This window comes from Peromyscus leucopus, chromosome 13 (assembly GCF_004664715.2).
Source record: "Peromyscus leucopus breed LL Stock chromosome 13, UCI_PerLeu_2.1, whole genome shotgun sequence".
Taxonomy (NCBI): domain Eukaryota; kingdom Metazoa; phylum Chordata; class Mammalia; order Rodentia; family Cricetidae; genus Peromyscus; species Peromyscus leucopus.
This window is the reverse complement of record NC_051074.1, coordinates 58,112,339-58,123,951: the sequence shown is the minus strand read 5'-3', so window position 1 is coordinate 58,123,951 and position 11,613 is coordinate 58,112,339. Positions and strand designations below refer to the sequence as shown.

Below are 11,613 nucleotides of genomic sequence, written 5' to 3'. Positions count from 1 at the left end.
CATATTTCTGCCATTGCTTATCCCGTCACCCACCCACCCCAGCCACAAGCACTGCTGTATCCCCTACTTCCACGTCCACAGGAACAAAATGCCTTTCTATGAAGCAACAACTAACATTTTATTTTTGTCATGAAATCCCAAGATTGTCTTTGAGATTTTTAGTGATAATGTTACACCAAATGTACTTCCATAAGGCATGGTGCCTAGCCAAAGATATCGAGAAGGCCTGTGCAAAAGTGTTTCTTGTTGGGTCAGCTTTTATTAAATTGTCCCCAGGAGCTGATATTTGGGGGAATAAAATATTATTGGTAAAGAAAAGCATGTAAAGCTTCCAAAAGCAAAAGTGTGTGTAACCAAAGAAAGGATAACATTTCAAGGTCTATCCAGTAAAGCAGCTGTGAGATGATTTGCTGGAAAATTCCTCTAGAACATAATGGGATCTGCTGCTACAAAGGAAATATTTTCCCTTCAAGTGCATGGTATTAAAGTTCAATATGTTACGTACTCAAAACACCTCCCTGTTAAGGTCTGAGATCTTTCATAACAACCTCCTCCTCAGAGACTTGACTCTTGTTCCATCCTTCTCAAGAGCCCCGGCACCACTGGGGGAGGGGGGGGGAATCATGAAGTGAGCCTCAACTCCAGGGACTCATTCCTTTCATGCAGCATCCAGCATCAATAACCTGGGATCCAAGCTCATTCCTCAGGCCCACAAGTGACTCACGATAGAGGATGCAAATCTGATAGTGTTTTTGCTTTCAACTAGAGAAATTATTTTACACTTGGGGGAGGGGGTGGGAGGTGCACTGTGGGATTTACAGGACAGTTGGACTGCTTGGTACACCTGCCCTAGCCTCTACCTAGAGGGCCAGCATGCCAGCAGGTGGCATTCAGGATCGGTAGGGATCAGGGAAACCACTGAGGAAGGCAGCACACAGCATGGGCACTAGTCTACATCTATGGTAGATGGTACAATTGGTACCAAATCGACCAAAAACCTCTTAATTGTCCCGCAAACTGTCCCTTGTAGCCTGCTCCTTGGCTCTGCTAACCCCCAAGAGCACTTCTGAGGAGCAGTAAAATCCTCCTGGACTTCATACAACATTCTGTTTACACAGCGCCAGTATTCTGGTTCACACTACAAGGCTGCGTCCTTCCGTACAAAGGACACCATTGCACTTTCTTGGGACAACTACTCCAGAGACTTCGGTCCACGTGGGAAGTAGAAGAGCCATGAGGAAGGCACAATGTCGCAAGTGAAATCATAACAAGAGGTGTTCCCCATCACTTGGAATATGCCAACGACCTTCAGGAACTGTAGTGGGAGAGTCTTCTTGAGCAGCCAGCTTTGTGTCTGGCTATTGATTCCTGGTGAGGAAGCTGCACTCAACTGAGGTTAGAAAGTTTGGCTTCACATGTGCATCCATCTGACCAAAACTCCAAGCTAAATAATCCTGCTTATCTTAAGCCTGGAATTTCTCTAACCGCAGCAGGACATGCGTACGGAGCAGGCTACTCAACAGCTATGAAATACTTGTCCAGCGTGCTGACTTGTAGGACCCTCTCTGGGACAGGGAAGCAGGAGGCTGAGGCTCAGGAGACTGCTTTGCAGGGCAAGTCTGAGTCCCTGGGTGGGTGACTCAGCTCTGCTGTGCTTGGGGAAGATAAATTGTCACGTGCTTTACCCTTGCAGTGGGGGTTGTAAAGGGAAACTTGTTTTTAGATTCCAGTGAGCATGAAAGGGCTGTGTCTGAGAAGACACACATTGGGTCTGCAACGGGAACTTTTCCTTCCGCGAGATAAAAGATTATCTTCAAAGTTATCTGGAGCTGCTACTCCCCAGACCCTTTGAGCCGGGCAGATAAGAAGTGGAATTCCATTGACCCTGCCGCTTTGCTCAGCAGAGCCTCAGCATGCCGCCCCAGCCGCCCCGGCCGCCCCGGCCGCCCCGGCTTTGGGGACCACTGGCTCGGGCACACCGCTGGCTTTCTGCATAAGTGTGCTAAACATCTTGCATTCTGCAGGTAGGCACGCTCTAAAGAGGACGAGCTTCCCAGGCTCCGGGTCTTCTCTCTTCACTAACATACTCTTCTTGGCTTTGTTCAGGGCTCAGACCTGACAGAGTCAGGCTTGGCCATTTCTGCCTTTGCCAGGAAATGGTAGAGGGATCAAGCCCATAAAGACACACTGCTGGGGGCTTTGCAAATAAAGCCTTTTTTTCCTAACAAAAGGAAGCTTCACTTGACTGAGTTACTCAATTAACTTGTCCCCCCAGCCCTCCCTCTGGACTTCCTGTTGGAAAGGTGATAAATTCTGCTGTCCAAGCCCTCCTGGATATAGTCAAGTCACAACTAAATGCACCCTAGCCAGTCCCAGCTGGAGAAGCTTGCCTTCTTTTTTTTTTTTTTTTTTGAAAGTACTAAAATCCATGGACTTTCGATTTATTTATGAGTAGACAAAATTAGCATTCGCAGTTGAATTTGCCCTTCTGCAGAATGGGTGTCTAACAGGGGCAATAATTTCAAAGTAATGCCCTGATTATCATATACAGTTAAAAACTTTAAAATAGCACACAGCAAAGACTCAGTGGAGTTGTCAAGTGTTGTTATTGAGTTGACAGGCAAGGCTCCTCATTCTGGAGTAAATTAGAAGGCCCGTGACAGGCAGATTGCTTCTTCTACCATGTAAGGGCACAGCAAGAAGGGCCCATCTATGGCAAGGAGACTCAGCCACAGGAATCAGCTGGCATCTTGATGTTGAATGTCCTAGCCTCCTGAGCTGGAGGCAGTCAATTTCTGTAAGGTATTTTTGGATTGCAGTTCAAGCAGACTAAAACAGGCCATAGCCAGGGAATGTAGTCAGTTTCTAGAATCTGACAAGGGGGAAAAAATGAGATTCTTCCCTGAGCCTCCAGAAAGAACACAGGCCTTTGGCAAAATGAGTTGAGGCTTCTGACCAGCAGAACGGTATGAGAATAAATGAGTGGCGTCATGAGCCCCACATCTGCGGCCATCCTTTGCAGCAGCAGAGGAAAACATTCCACCTAGAGAGCCAGGCATGATGTTAGCTTGGATATTTCTGCTATAAGGAACAGAAGCCACAACTCCAAATGGCTTAAATATGATCTATTGTCTCACGCATGAAAAGAGAGTGAGTGTCGGAGTCAGCCTGTTCCAGGATAGCCAACCTGACAGCCTGACTGTGAGGTCCAGAGCTCACACCTGTCTCAGCCTCAAGGCCACGTTGCTCTGCTCCTGGTTGGTTTTGCTTATTTCAGTTCCAAGCATTTGATGCTTACACGGTATTGCCCAAAGCGCAGAGAGACAGCTAGCTGCATTATGTATTCCTTCCCAAGCAGTGGGACGATGTCCTCAGAAGCACAGCGCCATCCTTAAGTCAGTTGCTAGAGAAGGAAGGACTCAAGCTTGGCCCACTGGCCCCTTGGAAGGGCTTGGTGACCCCCTTTCTGGTTTCTGTAAGAAAGGACAGGGAGAGAAGACTGTGTGTGGCTGAGCAGTGAGAACAGTGTCTGCTCTCTCTCAAGGATCCTTGGAGCATCAGCTTTCTGACTGGCAGAGCTGTATCTCCAATGCCCATTAAGAAGGGAAATCAATGAGTTGTGCTACAGCCACATGGTCAATTATTATTAAATATCTTAAATTAATGGCCTTCAGCTGTATAAGATGACAGGAATTAATGTTTATATCTTAGCAATATGTCTAATCAATATATTACTAATTAATAATAGATTAATAGCATAATTACAATATATTCTAATTTTGCTATGCTATATATCATATGTGTGCTAACAAATGCTATTCTATATTATGTAATAACACATGTAAGTGTGTGTTAACATTACTCTTTACACTAATTGAGATATCAGGAATTAACATGTTGGACACTCATATACACACATTTTTGTGCATGCATGATGGAACTAAGAAGGACAAGACACATGAAATGTGAGAGACGATGACCTCCATGGCGAAGGCATGGAATCAGAGTGAACTGGGGGTGAACAACAGACAGAGGGCAGTTGTCTGCAGCGTTCCTCTTCTTGGTCTTGGCCATGTCACCAACTGTGTCTTCTTGAGTCTCGACTATCAGCTTCACACTTCTCCACCAGGCATGGATGGCGTTGCCCACACCACACATCTGATCCACTTCCTGGTGTTTATTCTGTAACTGGATGGTGAATAAGTGTGATAAAACAGACACCTATGGACCAGTGACAAAAATGCACCACAAGCCAAGGATTATGATCTGTCCCACTTTCACGTTGCTAAAACATGAGATGAGTGCCCTTGCTTCACACACTTCCATGATTTCTAAATTTCGGTGAGTAACACTACAATTTTCAAATATAAAAATGAGAAACTTATCTAGAACCTCACAGATTTAAAAAAAAATCAATAGATATAAATACCTGAGTCTAAAGAGACCAAAAACTATGGTTTAATTAACACTGCGATTCCACGATGAGTAGTTTTATTATCTAGGCTTGGCTTTATACTCTTAGTCCTGATAATTCAGATCCCTCTCTGAGAATCTGATCAAACCGGGTCCTATAACAACCTCAAAGCGCTATGGTTCATATTATTATTGCTAACATCAATTTGATTTAAATAAAATTAGATTTGCTTTGTATCAGGTCTTAGGCTTAGTATTTTCTACCCGTGGCCAGTTTAATGTTCACACTAAATATATGGCCGTTTCCAATGTCATTAGAATTTGACAGATGGGGAAACTGGAGCACAAAGGGTGATGATGCCTTGTCTAAGATCACTTTCCCCAGTAAATGATTGGGTAGCACAGACTGAGAGGTATCTGGGTCTTAGAACCACATGTGAGGGTGTTTAGCCTCATGGTTTCCCGAGGAGGCATCCAGAGATGGCTGGAGATAGATGCAGAGATGCCCAGGGAGGGAAGAGTCCAGTGGTTGGAGCTGCTTAGGTTTCTATCCTGTCTTCCACCCCTTGAGCTTTGTGACTTGGATCCCTGGAGTTCCATTCCCATGGCCATGAACCTGGGATGACAGAGATGCTGTACGTTAATTAGATTCCCATCTGTGGGGCACTTGGAGCAATGTCTGGTGTGCGGCTGCCTCATGGTGCCAGCTGTTGTAATTCTAGCACGAATCTTCATGACATTACTTTATTCTCTCTGCCCCTCTATTTTCTCGCCTCACCATATCCTCCTCATTGGGCAGTCCATAGGTTGCTCTGGATTATTTGGGAAATGAAACAAGATACAAACAAATACAGAATGGACAATAACCCTTATAGTAGTATTTGAAACATTTTAATATTGTGGAATAGCAAGTCAAAATGGCACAGAGCTGATGTCCCTTTGCAGTTGAAGGAACATATGTCTAGGAACGCGGGATAGTACGTGGTCTCCACTGTTAGCTGTCCCCAGTGAACGTCAGCTCTATCAGTCTCGGGCTCTGCTCTGACAGGTAGAGATGACAATGATGTCATTGATCCCTCAGTGCTCTACCCTGGAGTTCTTCAGGTGGCCCTGTTCTGACATCACATGGCACACACGTGTACTTAGTGGGTACGCACTCTGTGCTAGGCTCAGTTGGAGGCATACAACGTTGGACATACAAAGTCCCCCAGAGGAGGGACGTGCAGTCCTACACCAGTAGATGTACACTGTGCAGAGTCAGTGTGGGTGTGGGTGGGTGTGCATGTGCAAGTGCTCACGTGTGCCCTCGTGAAGATGTGCACACACAGAGAGACGGCTATCTCAACTGCAAATGACAGCTTTCAAACTTTGAAGAACCCCCCAACCTCAAATGGAAAATAGCTGGCGTTAATCTTAACCATGCAGGAACAGACCCCCCCCCTTTTTTTATGACTGAGACATACACATATTTCCACTAGGTTTTCTAACTGCATTTGTCTACATCATAAAAGTTGGGTTTGTGTTTATTTTAGCTCGTTGAAAATTCCACAGACCTCACTCCAGCTCTTCAGCCCAGAATATCCCTCCTAAACAATACAGGGCAGAAAATTTCTCACTTTCATGTTTGATTATTAAGTTAGATAGAAATTAAAGATATCACTGTTCTTTCATGCTTCCCATCATTGACATTTTCCATAAATAGAAATTTTGATCATTGTCAAAGACAAGATCGGACACCATTCTCTTCAGAGAACAGAATGTGGGTCTCTGATTCAATTACAGATGAAGCTGAATTTGATAGTTCAAAACTATCTGCCAATAATAGCTTTGTAGCCAGAGGTAATGTGACTACTAAGTGCTAAGATTTGAAGTCAAATGAGGAAAAGGCCTACTGTGGGTTATATTCTACTCTGCTACCCAGTTCTTCCCACGTTCATCCAATGACCAGCATGCGTGTCTGTCCGCAGTAGAAAAGCCCACACACTGTTGAAGACTGTGCTTCAACAACAGAAAACACCAGACAGTCTAGTTCCAAAGGCCTTGGTCTTTGCATCTAAATAAAGAAAAAGAATCCAGGGGAAAAAAATCTAAAACTCGTTTTTCAATCTGTCATTGGGGTTTAGTATTGCTTAGACTGAGCCAAAATTATTTTAAAATCTTATTTCTCAATATGAAATAAAGGAAGAAAGACGGAAGGCACACAAAGGACCGAAGGGTAAACAGCAATAAACAAAGTTCTCTTTTCCTATAAAACTTAAAATAAAAATGGGAACTCAGCTGATGGGCCTTAAAATATCATGATTTTTTTTCTAAAAGAAAAAAAAACAATTTACACATTCTTTAACCTTGACATTCTACTTTCAAAACATTATCTTAAGGAAATAATTGTGAGCTTATGAAAACAATCACCTTTAAGGATAATAGCTACCTTGTCTCCAACAAAGAATATTTTAAAAATGAAATGTCCAAAAGTGAGAGAACTAGTTAAATAAAAGATGAGCTACCCACCAAATGCCAGGTAATGGTATTATTGAAAATAATGTTATGTTAAGACATTTTGTGACAAGAATAACCTTGAGATGTGTTAACTAAAACTGCATGGATCCCTTATAGAGGTTTAAATTGAATTTATTTTGTTGCACTTTCTATGGTCAGTGCATTTTCTGCTTTAATTAAAACAATAAAATGTAATAGAATGCTTTCAATAAGAGGTTTGTAAAACATTATGTTTCTTTAATATAAACTGGTAAATGCTGTCAAATGGATATGAAAATTCATCTTATAACCTGTTTTTAATAGAATATTTCTGTAAAAAATACAATCCATTAGTTTTTAATCAATGTGATTAAAACAACAAATGCAATAATTATTGAAGGCTCGGGCCGGGCAGTGGTGACTCGTGCCTTTAATCCCAGCACTTGGGAGGCAGAGGCAGGCGGATCTCTGTGAGTTCGAGGCCAGCCTGGACTACAGAGTGAGTTCCAGGAAAGGCACAAAGCTACACAGAGAAACCCTGTCTCGAAAAACCAAAAAAAAGAAAGAAAGAAAGAAAGAAAGAAAGAAAGAAAGAAAGAAAGAAAGAAAGAAAGCTCGGCGAGCTCAGGCTCCCACTGCCTCTCTTTAGATGGTTCTATGGTACATGAGTAGGGATCATGTGAGTGGGAGACAGATAAAATTTTAACCTTGCTCCATGGGAAGCAGGTGGGAATGAAGGGAACTGATGGATGAGCGAGTCACTAAGGGCAATACAATACAGCAGAAGCAGCCCTGACACTCAGAGCAGCCTTCAGCACATCCCTTCCCTGCTCTACATTGTCTGTTACTGTGAACTCAATATTTTGTCTCTCTCAATATCCACAGGTTGAAGCCTCCAGTGATGGTATTTGGAGTTGAGGCCTCTGCAGGTAATAAAGATGGAACACCCATGGATATTACTGGTGCCATTAGCAGATAAGTCAGGATGAGAAAGGTATCTGGCCCTCTGCACCGTGTAAGGATACAGTAAGAAGACATCGGTCTGAAAATCGGGAACTCAGTTGGCTTTGATCTTGGACATTCAGCCTTCAGAACTGAGGAAAGTAATTTTTTGGTGTTTAAGCTACTCAGCTTGTAGCATTTTGTAAATAAATTGGCCACTTATTAGCCAGAGTCCATCAAGGGTTGGACAACAGGAATGGAATGCCATGATGCTTTTCTTCTCCTTAAAAATGATGCAAATGTACCATAGTTTTTAAAGGTTGGGTGAAAATCTCTGCCTAAATTTGTAAACATTGCTGAGGCCCAGAGATGAGTTATCTCAACACAAGGGATGGCCGGACAGACTTTTTGCAAGAAACACAGGAATAGTCCCCCTCCATGTGGTAAATAATCCACAGCTAGAGCAATAACTACCCGAAGAAATAATGCAGGAAAATTTACTTAAAAGGGAAAACATTAGAACCAAGTCACTCTGGAGTACAGATAGTCATAAAGAACTAGTTGCACGATCTTTCCACAAAATTCCTTGGCCTTAAACAAAGCAGAAAAAAAAGATTTGTCTGCTTCCTTAAAAAAAATGCAAAAGTTCATGTTTCAGAGTTTAAAAAGATATAATTTAGGAAAGGATAACTACAGACAATACTTTCTGCTAGGAACAAAAACCAAAGTGAAAAATATTTATGGATGTTCCCATAATTCATGTGAAGGCTTTGTAACATCAACATCCAACAGGAAATGAAAGGCCTTTGGGAGACTGGAGGACAGCAGTAACCCCTCTCCTACCCACACCTCTGTGAACTGCAAAGAAAGTCCTTATTTTTAGTAAGATGGCTATCACAATTGCAAACAGCACTTCTGGACGTGTGTCCACAGCCCTCTGCCAGCATCTCTGTGGTGATGGGCGGCCAAACCCACCAGAACATTCTGTTTTTCAGAAGTGGCTTTGTCTCAGAACACATTCACGTGGAGAGCAGGGGAGGACCTCAGTGCCCAGGGACCACGCCAGTTCAGAACAAGGGAAATCGGGGAGGAGTCTCGAGGAGTCAGTCTTCTGCGAGGGAAATCTTCTTTAGCTCTGAGTGAATTCCTCCGCAATTAGTGGTTTCTCTTGAAACGGCAGCAGTTGCGAGAACTGTGGCCAGAGATCCGATGCTTGTCTGCTTCATGGGAATATCTTCAGCCCCAGAGAAAAATGCTGCGGGGAATTTTATGGCATACCAAAAAAAATGTTTTCAGAGATTTATGTGCCTCTCTTTCAAAGACACACGAAGCAATAAACAGTGAGAAAACAAAACAGTCTTTGATCAGGATTTCCCAGACCTTGGAACATATAAAGGGTGTACCAATTCCACAAAGTATTGTTTCTCAATGAGGAAATATAGCTAAGTTTCCCAAGCTCCCCTCCAAGAAGCAACTTCGACGGAGAAATACAGCCCAAGAAAAATGGCTACGGAACACTAGACGGTAAATGATTCTCATTTCCTGGCTCTACTAAAAAAAAGGTATAATACAGTGCCATGAAACACCATCTCAGACTTCCAAAACCATCACAGATCTTTAGAAATAATCTGTTACTTTAATTTTACAATTTTTTATGCTACCACGGAGACAATTTCCCCCCACCCCACCCCCCACTTTAGTAAAAGGCCTGAGTAGAAAAGAAATGCATGTTCACCATAGATCATTGTAAAGCCTGGGAACAGTACAACCTGGATTCCACTGTGCAGAATCCAGGTTCTCGGTCTGAAGTCGCGCAGTGGGCTCTTCTGTGTTCCGTGGTGGATGTGAAATGCCCCCGTGGGCTCATCTACTGCAGACTTGATCCCCTGGTGGGACAGGGCTCTCCCGGCAAGATACGGCTCTGGCCCTCTTTAACATCAGCGGTGTGATTATTACTTGAAACCTGTACGTCGTTGGGCCAATGAGGCCCCAGCAGAGAGTAGTAGAGGGACTTCTGAGACCCTGCTCCTCCCCACCAGCATACAGGCAATAACAGTTACTGGGAGGTGGGGCTCAAGCGGCCCCGCTCCTCCCCGAGGAGACATCGGTGGTTAGTGGTGACTGAGAGACCTTTTCTTCAATGGGATAGCCTCCTGCATCTTGCTCGTGCTCCTAGAAATAACTCCACACCCATTGCACCCGAAAGAAACCCCAATTAAAATCACTGGTTCACCGACCTAGACTTGGACCCGATTGTTTCTTTGGTCTGGGTTGGTACTCTCTCTGGAGTAAAAAGATACTTGTCTCTCCAGGAGAAGGTCACATCATAGTCCCTAATGCAGCAATGTCCCAATGTGGGGCTTTAGGAAATTGATCAAGCCACCAGAGTTCTGTCTTCAGTAAATTAGTCCACTGCCAGATTCAGGATTCAAGGGTGCTATGGGATGGTGAATATGTGTTGCTATGATTGGCTAATAAAGAAGCTGCTCTGGCCTAGGGCGAGTCAGGTTACAGCTAGGTGAGAAATCCAAGAGGGACACAGGAAGAAGAAAGGCAGAGGCGGGAGAGGCCAGCCTGCCGTCCAAGGAGCAACATGCCAGCAGACCGGTAACGCCACAGCCATGTGGCAAAACATAGATTAATAGAAATGGGTTAATTTAAGATGATAGAGCTAGCTAGCAAGAAACTTAAGCCATTGGCCATACAGTTTGTAATTAATATAAGCTTCTGAGTGATTATTTTGTAAGCAGCTGCAGGACCGTGGGGCTGGGTGGGACCAGAGAAGCTTCCGGCTACATTTATTATTGGGAGGTAGTGGCACCAGGACGTGGGGCCTCACTGGAGGAAGCAGGTCACTAGGGGGTGTGCATTTGTGCGCCATATCCGGTGCCCAGATTCATGCTGTTCCCTCTTTCTGCTTTTTGGACACCACGAGGGGAGCCCATGTTCTGCCACGTTCTTGTTGCCGTGACATTCCTTCCGTCTCTCCTCAGACCCTCAAGTAACACAGCCAGCTGCCCCCCGCCCCATTTAAACTGTTTCTGCCAAGGATTTGTCACAGAAACAGAAAATCAGGCCAGAGTCAGCTTTCTGCGGCTGTAGAAAATCCCTGAGACGATCAACTTACAAATTGGGAAGGTACATCTGGGCTTCTGACCCAGAGGCTCAGTGTGTGGTCACTGGCCCCTGTGCTTTGGGTCGACGGTGACATGTTGCAGAGGAGGCCTGTTCACCTCATGACAGCAAGGAGTGGTAGGAACTGAGGAAGGGGCCAGACCCCAAAGCCCCCTTGCAGGAAGTGTCCCCCCCGTGACCTAACATCATTCCACTAAGGGTTCTGCCACCTCCTGAGGGTGAGTACAGCCTGGTGAGCAAGCCTCAAACAGAGGCCTTTGGGTCACTTCCTTTTCATACCTTGCGGTGCGTGCTTCTAGATGTAGTTGAGAATATATTGTCCATATATTGTCTATATTGAGACTATATTGTCCATTTCTCTGTTGATGCTCATAACCCAAGGTTAAAAAGATACTACACAGTGTTCATTCTGAAGACAGTAGTACTTTAATGCAAAAATATGTCAGAATCTGCTGAAGGGTTTCTCTATTTTGTGTATTTCCACATTTTTAAGATGCTTTGTTTTTGCAAGTAATGAGCAGCTTCTTCTGATAAAACACAAGCAGACTCGTACCTGAAATGAATTAGTTTATGCTGTGGGATATTTTGGTCGCCCTCTGACACTAGTGAGACCAGCAATAAAGTTTGCTTTGAATCAGAGGGCAGAAC

The 11,613-nt window shown here is 44.1% G+C and overlaps 1 long non-coding RNA gene across 1 annotated transcript; it reads left to right on the top strand.

The window, feature by feature from the left end:
- The first annotated feature begins 1,733 nt into the window (after positions 1-1,733).
- LOC119088919 lies at positions 1,734-10,066 on the top strand. The gene is made up of 3 exons (XR_005092679.1): positions 1,734-2,024; positions 3,946-4,341; positions 7,774-10,066. It is a non-coding gene; the product is annotated as an uncharacterized LOC119088919 (long non-coding RNA).
- Positions 10,067-11,613: the final 1,547 nt, after the last annotated feature.